The following is a 16,069-nucleotide window of genomic DNA, read 5'->3' on the forward strand; positions in this document are numbered from 1 at the left end:
TGCCCCTTCTTGACAAAACGTAACTGATATGAGCCACTATCACTTAGATACACACTAACCTTTCAGAATCTATTCAGTACTGCTCATCATCCTTTAGTTTCTTCTTTTATGTACAAAGAATTATACAGGAAAAGAGAAAAGAAAACAAAACCCCGTCTTAACAAAACGTGACTTCAAACCACGAGGCCATCTCAACTTTGTTGATAAATATGTATCAGTAAACTGATATAAACACTGTTTTTAATATTTTATGAATTTAAAACCACAAATGAAGTCAATAAACTCTGTTCTTTCATTCACTGACGAAAACATAAAGTACAATGAATATTCACATCAGTTCATTTATCCTAAAAGAACCCAGTCATATTCCACACCTGTTACGGAATTTCCTCACATTGCCTTGACTCAAGCACAATATCAGACTACTACCATCATTAATCATGCACTCTAACTAACCTGTAATTACCTCCACAAATAATATAAAAAGGAAGCACTTGTAAATACACAAATTACAATGTTTCACAACCAAAGTTCAATATAGCAAGGCTGCTTGGGAACAGGATAGACAGCTGTTTTTACTCTCTTCTCTCAGTATCACTCCTTCACTGTCAGCTATGTTTGCCTTGCAGCATCAACAATTAAAAATGCATGTTTCACTGATCATAATTTACTATAAACATTCATTTCAAAACATACTGAGTATGGTGAAAACATCCATTGTTACACCTTAGTAACACTGCTGCCTCCCAGTCGCTAGACAGCAGTCTCTACCCCTTCCTCTCAGTATCACTTCCTCACTGTCTGCGATGTTTCCCTTGCAGCATCAACAGTTAAAAATACGTTCTTCACTGATCACAATTGACTAAAAACAGACATTCATCTCAAAACATGTCGAGAATGGTGAAACTATTCCTTAGCAACACTGCTGCATACCAAGCGCTAGACAACTATCTCTACCCTCTTCTCACAGTATCACTCCCTTACTGTCAGCTGTTTTCCTTGCAGCATTAACAGTTAAAAATGCATAATTCTCTTATCAGAATTTGCTAAAAACAGACATCCATCTCAAAACATTCGAGTACTGTGAAAACATCCATTTGTGGTCTTAACACTGCTGCCTCCTAGTCACTATGGTACACACACACACGCACACATGTACACACCACATGTAACATTCGCTCGCCTCTGAAACATTTACATCAGTCAGTTTTGGAGTACCCAGTGGCTTTATTATATGCCAAAAACATCAAAATGTATTTGGTTGTTCAATATAAATATCATCACTTAAGGACATGAAACATCTCAAACAATTTATTCATCCAAACATCGTCAGTGCAAGACTAAAGGTGTACAGCACCACTGATCCTAAATTTTCCTTGGTTGCATCTGTCATGATCACCTAAAACCTATATTCACTTCATATTACCGACATGGTGAAAATTTCACTCGTCTTCAAATCCTGAGAATTCATCACTATTTTCCCCAAGTCCTGAAGCATCACTGGAAGTCATCACCATGGTCATCATCACTGTTTCACTGTCACTCTCATACAGTAAATGGTCCTCAGTACCATCCACTGAATTGCTTATACCACACTTCATACGACTTTAACTTGGCAATCGTTTTAACTGAGCACAGGCGATATCCAGACTTGGGGCATTTGATACAGCCCACATTAACCTCCTTAGTACATGCTTCCTGAACTGAATAAAATCATATGGCGAGCATGAATAAACTACCCTATAAAATACATTGCTGGGCTGAAGAGATTATAATAAGCGGATTATCAGTTCCCTAGCCTGACTCTTCCCACTCCTACTTCCTTAACTACACCCACACCAAACTCTCACCCAAACCTTAGGATTCTGGTCGTTTCGGCCATAACGTCCAAAATGGCAAACGACTTTACAACATAACCTAACCTAACCTAACCAATTTGGACGTTACGGCCTAAATGATCGCCATTGCCGATCATGAGAGCTTTGCTTAGGCAGCGGAGATGCAGACAAGAACGTTGTCAATCATTCTGATCGCTTCGACTGCTAAGAATACAGCAGAAATGGCAGACGCTGATATGAATGCCCGTCAGGCACGCTATTTCAGATATTGTATCAGTTATGCTACTCAGTGAATTTTATCCTATTTTCATAACAAAATACTGTAATTGGGTGTGCCCTGAGTTGCATAGACATTGCTGAAGTACTTCACTTGGCTGAAAAAGTGAAGCTGTAACTTCAGGCAGTACTGTTTACGTTACAACTGTTTTTCCTGTTTTTCGCTATTGGTATAATAAGACTGTTCACTTCTATGATACTCTTGTCAGGCATGAAACAAAATGTCACTAAGAGAAGCCAACCATATGAGGGTGATTGAATTTCCATATGCGACAAAAATCAATTCTGATGACTTGTCAGGTTCGCTTGCCAGCATCTCTCCAGTATGACTGCTTTGCTAGTTAGTAAGTGGATGGCAAGCAAAGTGGTTATGATTGCCTTTCAGAAGGTTAGCAGACAGTTCACCAGTGAGCATGTTAGCTTGCTAGAGCAGGGTGTACGCTAGACGCTAACCTGCTAAGTTGCTAAACCGCTAAACCCCTTGACGGCATTGGCCAGTTGAGCTGAAAACAAACAGTGAATGCTTTGTGTTCTTGATCTTGCGTGTTTTAATATCTGCCGCATATATACACTCACAAAATGTCACAAAAGTAACTGACCTAATTAGGGTTACTGAATTTCCATACATGACGAAAGTCTGTTTTCATGACTTGGCAGTTTCACTAGCCAGCATCTTTCCAGTATGATTGCTTTGCTAGTTAGTAAGTGGATGGCAAGCAAAGTGGTTATGATTGCCTTTCAGAAGGTTAGCAGACAGTTCACCAGTGAGCATGTTAGCTTGCTAGAGCAGGGTGTACGCTAGACGCTAACCTGCTAAGTTGCTAAACCGCTAAACCCCTTGACGGTATTGGCCAGTTGAGCTGAAAACAAACAGTGAATGCTTTGTGTTCTTGAACTTGCGTGTTTTAATATCTGCTGCATATATACACTCACAAAATGTCACAAAAGTAACTGACCTAATTAGGGTTACTGAATTTCCATACGTGACGAAAGTCTGTTTTGATGACTTGGCAGTTTCACTAGCCAGCATCTCTCCAGTATGATTGCTTTGCTAGTTAGTGAATGGATGGCAAGCAAAGTGGTCATGATTGCCTTTCAGAAGGTTAGCAGACAGTTCACCAGTGATCATGTACGTTAGCTTGCTGGAATAGTGTGGATGCTAAACTGCTAAATCGCTAAATATCTTCACGATGTTAGCCAGTTGAGCTGTAAACAAACCCGCGAAAGTTTTATGTGTTTCTGAACTCGCGTGTTTCTTAAATCTGCTGCATATACACACTAGTGTATATTGTTTTTAAAAATCAAATCAAATCTGCATACTGTAGAAAACTCCTGTGGTTGCTAAGCAGTGAGATGATCATCTTTATGAGTTTCTTCTCAATGGAACCAAACTAACCTGCCTCAGTCTAGCGTGCAGGACGCATGGGGATATTTTAATGTAACTCTGAGACAAAAAAGTGCGTCTTACATGCCGCGAAATACGGTATAAATATATATATATATATATATATACAGTACAATCCCTGCTATCCGGTATCCAGACAAACGGAATACTCAGAAAAACGAGAAAATTCAAGGGCTGGTGAATGTGCCCGTAAGTTATAACTGTACGCCAATTTGAATGGACCGCAAAACCACCATTTTACCGTGTCACGCGAGACTGGGTGAAGTCGGACAAAGCGAGGTGAAGGCATTTCCGGCTAATGTAAATCCCAAGTAAATCCTTTTAACCACCTCTCCTCTCCCCCCGTTTCTCCTACTTGAATTCAGTCATCCTCCACACCCTCCATAAATCACCAGTCTGCTTTTTACCACCAGACAGTAAACAAGCTCTCTTGCTGTTGTGTCGCTCTGATAGACGGTATTTCTACACTTCAAAATGTCTAAAAAGCAAACTAAACGTAAGTATGTCGTGCTTACCTTGAAACAGAAGCTGGATGTATGCAATAGACTTGAAAAAGGTGAACATTATAAAACACTGATGACTGAATATAATGTAGGAAATTCAATGATTTATGATATTAAGACCCAAGCATCCAAGCTCAATGAATTTTTCATGAAAAGCAAAACAAGTCAGTCCATTGAAAAGGGGCATACTCTTCATCGTATGAGTGGTTTTGCTTAGCAAAATCTAAGGAAGCACGTATTTCTGATCCTCTTATACAAGAAAAAGCAAGAGAATTTCACAGTAAAAGGAATATAGAAGTCACGTGTGATTTCAGTATTGGATGGTTAAATCGTCTCAAAGACAGGCATGGAATTCGTAAACCAGACACCTCGGAAGAGCAAATCAGCAACCAGCAAATGCTGGTGCATTTTTCTTCCTAATCGACCGACTCTAACTTGAACCACATTAATTCATCTTAGAATGCATATGCACAGGCAGAGTTGGAAAAAAAAAAAAAAAAAAAAATGTTAATAGGAATAAATGTTTACTTTGTTGGAAGAAGAAAAAAAACATGCTTGCACTCTGTACATCATTTATTTTACTTTGTGCAAAACAGCTGATTGGCAGGTGAGGGGTGGAATGGTGGCGGTCAGGTGGGGAAGAAATACAGTTGGGGCCAGGACCATAAACAATGCTCATGTGAGGGCACAGGTGTCGTGATAATTCTACACGGCAGTCTTAACATCAGTTCACCAATAAATGTTCAAGATTTTCTTTATTTTTCCATTTTTATGAGTACAGTACATACAACGAATACTTAGGTAGTTAACAGAATGGTGCAAAACAGCTGACTGCTGGGTGAGGGGTGGAATGGCGGGGGTAAGTTGGGGCCGGGACCGTAAACAAAGCTGAAGTGGGGGTACAGGTGTCATGATAATTCTTCAGTGCAGTCTTAAAATAACATCACTTAACCAATAAATGTTCAAGATTTTATTTATTTTTCCATTTCTATGAGTACAGTACATACACTGAATAATTAGGTAGTTAACAAAACTGAGTTGTGCATTTTGCAGTACTGCAAGGCATTGCATGCACATGCGTTATGACCATGATGTGTGTTTATGAGGCAATTTTTCAGGTGGAATCTCTTACTGTGGCCTTTGATGTGAGTGGTGAGTACTTGAATTGTATTTACTGCTGTGAGACTTATGGTCTTTGTATAGACAATCTGAATATCAGAAATACGAGAAAAATCTGTAACTGGGAAGGTAAATTGCCCAAGCCTCCCAGTTAACTGGGATTGTTATGGAGTACCAGGAGAAAATGATAATGGGAAGAGACTAAAGGATATGTGTCAGGAAAGGAGGTTGTGCATTTGTAACTCGTATTTCAAATACACAGATGCACGTAAATATACATGGTATAGAGGGAACGGGGATCGTGTTGAAAGAAGCCTGATTGATTACGTGCTCGTACAGAGGTCGATGATGGGAATGATTGCTGATACGAGGGCTGTGAGAGGACGATGTGGAGGTCTGTCAGATCATATGATTGTGGTATGCAAGATCAAGCTGAGAGGAGTGAGGTGGATCAGCAGAGAGAGGAGCAGTCAGGGAGAAAGACTGAAAGTTGAGAAGCTGAGGATCAAAGAAATGGCAGGTGAATACAGGACCAAAGTATAGGATGAGTTAGAATTACTGAATTGGAATGAAATGGATCTGGACAGACTGTGGAATGTATATACGGACTGCTTAGTTAGGAATGCTAAAGTGGTGTGTGGTCTGGCAAGAATAACAACAAAGAAGAAAGGTACGGCATGGTGGGATGAGGAGGTAAAGACACAGGTGGAGGAAAAGAGGAAGAAGTGGCTAGAGTGGTTACAGGAAAGGGTTCAGTTGAAATAAGAACTGAATATGTTGAGAGCAATAAGCACGTAATGAGACTAGTGAAGAGAAAAAGGAGGAGGTAAATGAGGATCTAGGAAGAAAAATGAATGCGAACTACTCTGAAAATAGAAAGTTATTCTGTAATGAGGTGAGGAAATGTAGAAGTGAAAGCGGAAAGAAATGGGATGGTGTGAAAGATGCAGGTGGTACATTAGTAACCCATGGAGATTAAGTAAGGACCAGATGGAAAGAATATTTTGAAAGCGTGATGAATGGGAATAAAGAGAACAGAGCAGCTGTAAACATGATTGGTTTTGGGGGTGTGCAGAGAAGGACTGCAGTGCCAGGAGACATGACACTTGCACAGGTGAAGAGTGCTGTGAAGCAGCTGAAAAATGGGAAAGCAGCTGGGATTGATGAGGTGTATGCAGAGATGCATAAATGTAGTGGAAAGAATGGAATGAAGTGCTTGTTGGAGATATGTAAGAAAGCATGGATGAGTGAAACTGTGCCTGCAGAGTGGAAAAAGGCTGTGATTGTACCTCTGTGCAAAAATAAAGGTGAGCGAAGTGAGTGCAAGAATTATTGTGGCAAAAGCTTACTGAGTGTGGTAGGGAAGATATATGGAAGAATTATTATAGAGAAAGTAAGACAGATATCGGAAGTCCTGGTGAGTGATGAACAGGGTGGCTTTAGGAGTGGCAGAGGATGTCTATCTATCTATCTATTGCCAGACGCCTCAATCCAGTTTGGGGTGGCCACAAACAAATCGCCTCCAAGTCGCCCTGTCCCCCGCCATTTCACTGCACTGCTCCCAACTCACACCCCCCTCTCTCATATACCTCTCCACCCCATCCCTCCATCTCATCCTCGGCCTCCCTCTCCCTCTTCCTCCCTCCACCTCACATACACTCTCTTCGTCAGTCTTTCGCCCTCCATCCTCTCCACATGGCCAAACCACCTCAGTGTGTTCCTCATAACGCTTCCTATCACATCCACATCCACACCACAACGCTTCTCTATATCCTCATTCGTCAGCCTGTCTCTCCATGTGACTCCACAGGCCCCTCTTAAATAACTCATGTCCACTGCTCTCACTCTTGACTTGTGTCCTTCCAACAACGTCCAAGCTTCACTTCCGTACGTTAGAGTTGGTATCAAATACTGTCATGTAGTAACTTTTTCACTTACATGCTCACTTCCCTGTTTCTTATCACTGCTTTCAAAGAACCAGCAACCTTTCTTCCCTGCTGTACCCTTTCAAGCACTTCACCCTCAAAACCTCCATCCTTACTCATCACACTACCCAAGTACTTAAACGTACTCACATTTTCCAATTCCTCACCATCCAACCTCGCTGTACATTCACTGACTTCACCTCTCTCAAAGACCATCACTTTACTCTTCCCTACATTCACCTTTAGATTCCGTTTCTTACACACTCTCCCAAACTCATCCACCAAGCCTTGCAGCTCCCCTTTGTCTTCACTCAACAACATAGTATCATCTGCAAACAACTGTACATGGAGTTTCCAAACACTATCCTCTCTCACCAGGGCCACTCCAACATCCACTACCCTACCTTGTACCTCTTTTATTACCCCATCCATGTACAGATTGAACAACCATGGAGACATGACACATCCCTGTTTCAACCCAACTTTCAATGAGAAAAATTCACTTAATTCACCATCCACACGCACTGCAGCCTTCGCACCATCGTACATACTCTTCACAGCATTCAACAACTGCCCATCTACTCCATATATTCTTAACACTTTCCACAATCCTTGTCTATCCACCCTGTCGTATGCTTTCTCCAAATCCAGAGGATGTATGGACCAAATATTTGCAGTGAGACAGATAGTAGAGAAGGCTTGTGAGAAAGACCATAAGGTGTTTATGGCATTCATGGATCTGGAAAAAGCATATGACAAAGTGGACAAAGAAGGATTGTGGAAAGCTCTGCGCATGTATGGTGTTGAGGGTAAGCTGCTAGGTGCCATCAAGAGATTTTATGATGGTAGTGAAGCATGTGTCAGAGTTAATGGGCATCTAAGTGAATGGTTCACGATCAGTGTGGGCGTGCGACAAGGTTGTGTGATATCCCCATGGTTGTTCAATATATATATGGATGGGGTAATATGAGAAGTAAAAAAAATGAGTAATGGAGAGAGGGATGGCATTGGTAATGAATGGTGATGGATGGAATATCTCGAATTTGTTGTATGCTGATGATGCAATACTGCTTGCAAGTACCGGACAAGAACTTGGTTGGCTAGTGCACAGTTTTGCTGATGTCTGTAAGCATCGTTCCTTGAGAGTAAATGTAGAAAAGAGCAATGTGATGGTTACTGAGAGAGAAGGTGACTCCCAGTGCAATGTAACAGTGAATGGAGAGAGACTGGACTTGGTGAGAGAGTTCAAATACCTGGGTACAGTGATCAAAAAAGAGAGGAAAATGTGCAAAAGAAGTTGAAAGTAGAGTGACACAAGGAAGAAAAGTAGCTGGTGCAATAAAGGTCTTGATAAGAAACAGAGGTTCGAGTGTTGCGGCTGGACGAGGCTTACATGAAGGAGTGTTAGTGCCAACTTTAACATGTGGATGTGAGACTATGGTGTGGCATGAAAATGAAAAGTCAAGAGTAAGAGTCTGTGGAGATCGGACTGCTGAGGAATGTATGTGGAGTACAGAGGGTGGATAGGATACGAAATAATGTGATTCGTGAAAGATGCAGAGTGAGGAAATTCGTGGACACCAGAATTGAAGAGAGTGTACTGAGATGGTATGGTCATGTGGAGAGAATGGATAACAATAGGGTGGTGAAGAATGTACATCTGAGCGAATTCAAAGGAGAGAGGAGGCGAGGTAGGCCAAAGAGAAGGTGGAGAGATATGGTGGATGAATGTGTGAGGATGAGAGGTTTGGAAGTCGGTGAGGCTAGGGAACTGACAGGAGATCGAGCTGGCTGGATGAATTTTGTGAGAAGTGCATGATCAGGGATTTTTGGCACCCCATTTTAATGTGGCAGCGTCTGGATTGACTCTGTCAGATACGATTATGTGAAGCTACAGAACGTGGTGAATGTTCTTGGTGTATCCGACAGAGCTAGGATTCCGAGGGCTTGAATGATGAGTGAATGAAGCATGGCCCATTGGACTGGGCAATTTTGGGCTGTCTGGACATTGCTACTCCTCACCCTGCCCTTGGGTGGGAAAGGAGGTCCGTATGATGATAATGATGATGATATACAGTAACCTCTCAAGTAACACGAGTTTAAAAAACGCATATTCGTTTTAACACAAGCAAATATTTAAGGAGATATGTTTAACTAACAAGCGTTTCTCGATTTAATGCGACTTTACACGTACGTGATGGTTTCAAATTAGCCGCGCGCACCTTGGACAGTCCTGAGCTGATAGACCGTGTGTGGCAGTTTATGCATAAAAACAATTTTTTGTTTGTCTGTTGCTTAAACTGGTTTTATTCAAACTATAATACTGTATTCGATAATGAAGTTTGGCCCCATTCTGAGCAATTTGGCTCATTTTCGGACAAAATTTGGCCAGGAAAGTGATGGCAGATCTAAATTCTTAAACACCACTCAGACCAAGATAATCACACGTTCGTTTTTAAAGGCTCCAACATGCTTGCATGTGTCGGCCTTGGTCACCTAATGGCGGCTCTCCATGCTGCACGATCCACTGCAGCCTCCCTGTTCAGTCCCTTAACCCTAAGGTCACACTTAATGACCTCGTCCCATGTCTTTCTAGGTCTACCCCTCATAACCCCACCCCCAATATTAACACTTCTCACCTTCCTCACCCAACTATCATCCCCCATCCTCTCCACATGTCCAAACCACCTCAATCTACCTCTCCTCATCACAACACCAATACACTCCAGTCCCATCCTACCTCTCAACTCTTCCATTGTAAACCCAGCCCCTCCAGGCCTTGGACGCAGGGACGCACTGCACATCCACCTAATCATTGTCATTTCTGTACGTCTGAGCCGGCGAATGTCTTCCTCCTTCACTGCCCAGGTCTCACTGCCATACAGCATTACACTCCTAACACACGCTGCATACAAAGACCCCTTAGCACGTAGGGAGAGCCCCCTCAATGTCAGGAGAGGCAAGAGCTCCCTGAACTTCTTCCAAACACTTCTCACCCTAGCCACAGAGCTAGCTCCAGCCCCACCTCCAGCACACAACATGTCTCCTAAATAACAAAACTCTTCCACACACTCAAGAGATTCACCAGCAAGTTCAATTCTTTCACGTCTGACGATCTCCCCCTGCTCACCCCGGCACGCCGTACACATAAAATCAGCATTATCTCGCAGTCTACCTCTGATACCACTACATCTCTTATGCACCCATTTATCACACACACCGCACAAGATGGAATTACTTCCCACGCCCTTGTGGCGTGCAGTTCTTTATGAAGAAGACAGAAAACTTAAGGGAGTTATCTTCATCACCAGTAGCACGGGAGTCAGAAGAAGAGGAAGGACAGCAGAGCGAGGAGGGACAACAAATTTAGGATGGGGAGCAGCGGGAGGTGGGGTAGCGAGGTGAGGAGGGACAGCAACAGACAATGAGTGATGCATAGATGATGTGAGGCTGTGTGTTGTTATTGTTTGTGACCTACTTCTATCTATCTATCTATCTATCTATAGCCCGACGCCCTAATCCTGCAAAGGGTGGCCGCAAACAAAACGCCTTCAAGTCGCTCTGTCACCCACCATTTGACTACCCTCCCCCCACCTCACCCCCCCCTCCCTCATATACCTCTCAACTCCATCCCTCCACCTCATCCTCGGTCTACCTCTCCCTCTCCCTCTCCCTCCCTCCACCTCACCTACATACACCCTCTTAGTCAGTCTTTCATTCTTCATTCTCTTCACATGTCCAAACCACCTCAGTGTATTTCTCCTAATCTTCTCAACCACATCCACCCCACAGCGTTCCTTCACTTCTTCATTCGTCAACCTGTCCCTCCACGTCACTCCACATGCTCCTCTCAAGTAACTTATTTCCACTGCTCTCACTCTTGACTTGTTCCCCTCTTGCAAGGTCCAAGCCTCGCTTCCATACGTCAGGGTAGGGATCACAATACCATCATGCAGTGACTTCTTAACTTACTGTAATGAAAATGTTGCTTTTACTGTAGTGTTTTAATGACCTACTAATGCATTAATAATGTTGAGGACCTTTCACAATGCCGTGAATGAAGCAGAATTGAAAGAAAATCCACGTAAAAAATGAAAACAGTATGTATTTGGGGAGAAGTAAATAATGCTTCAGCCCATCTGGGGCTCAAATGTTGTTTATTTCTCCCCAAATACACTGTTTTTGTTTTTTACGTGGATTTTTCAAATTAATACATGTACTGTTCTTTTTAAGTTTAGAGTAGCATAAGTCCCCAAACGGGTAGACTTTCCCAGAGTCCAGGAACATTCATCATTCATTCATTCATTGCCAGATGCCATGTATCCCAAATGGGGTGGCCAAAGGCTTAGAGTTAATTGTTTTACAGGGAGGGGCACTAATCCTCCACCAACCCCACTTGACTCGTAGGGATGCCAACAGCATCTGGTGTTCCCAGGCGGTCACCCATCCAAGTACTAACCAGACCCAACGTTGCTTAACTTCGCTGATCGGACGGGAAGCGGTGTACTCAACGTGGCATGACCGTTGGCATAACCCCCAATATTACCATTGTTTCTCATGGGAAATTATGTTTAAAAAACGCGTTTTTAACAAACGCCTCTCCAGGAACCTAACCCTCACGTTATTTGAAAGGTTACTGTATATATATATATATATATATATATATATATATATATATATTTGTGGAGTAGGCTCAACTGGGGCAGGAATGCTCAGTGGACCATGACAACATCCTGAGCAGACACGTGACAGCCATACGTCACTGGCTGACGCAACCCACACTACGATTATCTCTGGCCGCATTATGTCTGTTCCCACCGTATTATGACCTTTTTTTTCCATGTTATGACTGAACCACAATTTAGGGCCTCTGGCCGCATTATCTCTATCGTCGCTGCATAGTACGGTTTTCAAATAAAAAAAGGCCAGCTTCCTCCACCTGCGCTATGTCTATCATTTTCGTGTTTTGACCATCTTTTGGCCTCAAATTTTGCCTTTCGTGTTATGTGAGTTTCGCACACTAGGATCACATGTTGTGTGTGCACTGACTGTATATATATACCATATACTGTATATCATTCATCATCTTTATCATCCAGACCTCCTTTCCACCAAATGGCAGGGTGAGGAGTAGCAACATCCAGACAGCCCAAGTCTGCCCAATCCAATGGGCCACACTTCCATTCACTCATCATTCAAGCCCCCAGAATCCTGGATCTATCCGATATGCCAAAACATTCACCACATTCTGTAGCTTCACATAAACATATCTGACAGAGTCAAACCAGTCGCTGTCACTTTAAAAAGGGGTGCCAAATCTCTGATCATGCACTTCTTCTCAGAACATTCATCCAGCCAGCTCAATCTCTTGTCAGTCCTCTATCCTCACCAACTTCCATACCTCTCTTCCTCACACAATCATCCACCATATCCCTCCACATTCTCCTTGGCCTACCTAACCTCCTCCATCCTTCAAATTCACTCAGATATAACCTTGTTCACCACACTGTTGTTATCCATTCTCTCCTCATAACCACATAATCTTAGTACACTCTCTTCAATTCTGGTGTCCACAGACTTCCTCAATCCACATCTTTCATGAATCACATTGCATTATATATATATATATATATATATATATAATGCCTGTGCTAGAGGGTACAGGGCATTGCGGTTCCCAGGCTGCCGCTTCCGCCCACTAGAGAGGGGCCCGAACCTGGGAGTAGCGCCCCAGGAGGCTGCCCTATCAGTGGGTGTATAATGGCGGGATAGTTGCAGTGCCAAGGCACGCTTGGAGGGTGTCCCTGCAGCTGTTCTGGCAGGGTGCCCCAAGGCCACTACCAAAGCCACTGGTAAGCTGGTGGGCTAGGGGTCCCAGATCCATTCCTTGGACCTGGGACTGTGCAGTGAGTGGGACCTGTGCTATGTCTGTCCCCCCTTTATTAATACTGAAGATGACAAAACAAAATAAGTTTCAAAGCAATCCTGAGGACAGTAAATCACCCATGGGGATGAGGGTGGGTTCATGGAATGTGGGAAGTTTGAGGGGAAGAGCGGGGAAAGTCGTTGAGGCATTCAGTAGGAGGTGGGTGGATGTGGCGTGTTTGCAGGAAGTCCGGTACAGGGGTGGATCAGCCAAAAAGATTGTTGGGAAGGACTGTTGCTATAAGTTGTTTTGGCAGGGGGGGACAGACGGATATGGAGGTGTTGGTGTGATGGTTGCGGAGAAAAGGGTGGAATATGTTATGAATGTTTTGAAAGTAAGTGATAGGATATTGGTAGTAAAAATTCTGTTGGGTAGAAAGATAGTTGCGATTATATCGGCATATGCTCCACAGGCAGGATTGGATGAAGCAGAGAAAGATAGATTTTGGGATGATTTAATACGTGTAGTGGGTGGTATGCGGGATGATGAGATAGTGATTTTGGGAGGGGACTTCAATGGTCATGTAGGTGAAACAGCACAAGGTTATGAAGGAGCGCATGGGGGATGTGCGTATGCTATAAGGAATGCAGAAGGGGAAAGGATACTCGAGTTTGGGGAGGCAACGGACATGACTGTGTTCAACACATATTTTAGGAAAAGAGACAGTAGGTTAATTACGTATGAGTTTGGGGGAAATAGCAGTCAGATAGATTATTTTCTGGTTAGGAGGGCTGATAGGAGGTTAATGAGGGACGTTAAAGTGACAGGAAGCGAGGAGTGTGTGCAGCAGCACAAACTATTGATTTGTGATATGGTGCTTAAAGAACAAGTGATGAAAAAGAGGACTTATGTACCTAGGAGGAAAATAGGGAAGCTGAAAAACCAAGTAGTAAGGGATGCCTTCTAAAGCGAGTTGAGGAGAGTGGTGGCTGAACAGGGAGCTGTAGACAGAGGAGTTAATGAACAGTACAGAGCCCTCAAGAACAATTTCTTGAGAGTTACTGATGTAACATGCGGTTAGACAAAAGGACCACCAAGACATAAAGTAACTTGGTGGTGGGATGAGGGTGTAGAAGCTGCAGTTAAGGAGAAAAGAAGGCTTTTCCGGGAGTGGAAGAAGGCTGGTAGCAAAGAGGAATATTTGGCTGCCAAGCGTAGGGCTAGAAGAGAGGTACACATCGGCAAAGTCAGAGTCACAGAGACTATTACTTGATAACCTAAATCATGGGGAAAGGAAAAATATGATATTTAGGGTAGCAGGTCAAGTGAAGAGGGATAAGCAGGATATTATAGGTGAGCAGTGTGTGAAGAATGATGAAGGAAGGGTAGTGGTGTACAGTGAGGATATTAAAGATGCATGGAGAGAGCATTATAACCGGTTGTTGAATGAGGAGTTTGACTGGGACAGGGAAGGTTTGGAGCCAGCAGATCCAGTGTCTGGCCCTTGGCCTTTGATTGATACTGCTACTGTGAGTGAGGCAATAGGCAGGATGAGAGTGGGGAAGGCAGCAGGTGTGTCTGGGTTGACTGCCGAAATATTGAAGGCCTCAGGCGATATACGGGTGGGTTTAGTCACTGACCTGATAAATAGGATTATTTATGAGTGTGTTGTCCCAGATGATTGGCTGAAGAGTGTAACTGTAAATGTGTATAAAGGGAAGGGTGATGCCCTGGAAAGAGGGAAATTATAGAGGTATAAAGCTTTTAGATCAGATAATGAAGGTAATGGAGAGAGTTTTAGAATGTATGATTAGAGAAAGAGTGAATATTGATGAGATGCAGTTTGGGTTTATGCCAGGTAGGGGGACCACTGATGCTATATTCATTGTTCGTCAGCTTCAGGAAAAATATATTGGTAGGAGAAGGGATCTGTATTTTGTTTTTGTTGATTTGGAAAAGGCCTTTGACAGAGTCCCTAGAGAGGTGGTGAAGTGGGCAATGAGAAAGCTTGGCTTGGAGGAGTGGCTGATTAGGGTGGTTATGGCTATGTATGTGGGTGCTCACACCCAGGTAAGAGTGAATGGAAATTTGAGTGATGAGTTTTCTGTGAATGTTGGTGTGCATCAGTGGTCAGTCTTGAGTACCATGTTGTTTATCATGGTACTTGAAGCCCTTTCACATGACTTTGGAAACGGATTTCCGTGGGAGTTGTTGTATGCTGAAGATTTGGTGTTGATTGCAGAGAACGAAAGGGAGGCGGAGTAAAGGTTTAGGAAGTGGAGAGATGGTATGGGGTACAAGGATTTAAGGGTAAATGCAGATAAAAACAAAAGTGATGATATCTAGGGTTGGTGGCGGTACGGTCAAAAACAAGGGAGAGTGGCCATGTGCAGTTTGCCATAAGGGTGTGGGAAGTAATTCCATCTTGTGTGGTGTGTGTGATAAATAGGTGCATAAGAGATGTAGTGGTATCAGAGGCAGACTGAGAGATAATGCTAATTTTATGTGTATGGTGTGTCGGGGTGAGCAGGTGGAGATTGTTAGACGTGAAAGGATTGAACTTGCTGGTGAATCTCTTGAGTGTGTGGAAGAGTTTTGTTATTTGGAAGACATGTTGTGTGCTGGAGGTGGGGCTGGAGCTAGCTCTGGGGCTAGGGTGAGAAGTGGTTGGAAGAAGTTCAGGGAGCTCTTGCCTCTCCTGACATTGAGAGGATTCTCCCTACGTGCTAAGGGGTCTTTGTATGCAGCATGTGTTAGGAGTGTAATGCTGTATGGTAGTGAGACCTGGGCAGTAAAGGAGGAAGATATTCGCCGGCTCAGACATACAGAAATGACAATGATTAGGTGGATGTGCAGTGCGTCCCTGCGTCCAAGGCCTGGAGGGGCTGGGTTTATGATGGAAGTGTTGAGAGGTAGGATGGGACTGGAGTGTATTGGTGTTGTGATGAGGAGAGGTAGACTGAGATGGTTTGGACATGTGGAGAGGATGGGGGATGATAATTGGGTGAGGAAGGTGAGAAGTGTTAATATTGGGGGTGGGGTTACGAGGGGTAGACCAAGAAAGACATGGGACGAGGTCATTAAGTGTGACCTTAGGGTTAAGGGACTGAACAGGGAGGCTGCAATGGATCATGCAG

At 43.3% G+C, this 16,069-nt stretch overlaps 1 protein-coding gene and 1 non-coding gene across 3 annotated transcripts in view; both read right to left on the minus strand.

The window, feature by feature from the left end:
- The window catches only part of TrpRS (Tryptophanyl-tRNA synthetase), a 413,379-nt gene that overhangs the window by 226,149 nt on the left and 171,161 nt on the right, over window positions 1-16,069 (minus strand). The gene's annotated exons all lie outside the window — the stretch shown is intronic.
- On the minus strand, window positions 11,477-11,595 carry LOC145401124 (5S ribosomal RNA). Its single transcript, XR_013897540.1, has one exon. It is a non-coding gene; the product is annotated as a 5S ribosomal RNA (ribosomal RNA).

Source organism: Coenobita brevimanus, chromosome 54 (genome assembly GCF_032717465.1).
Source record: "Coenobita brevimanus isolate Jiangsu-jjx chromosome 54, ASM3271746v2, whole genome shotgun sequence".
Classification (NCBI taxonomy): domain Eukaryota; kingdom Metazoa; phylum Arthropoda; class Malacostraca; order Decapoda; family Coenobitidae; genus Coenobita; species Coenobita brevimanus.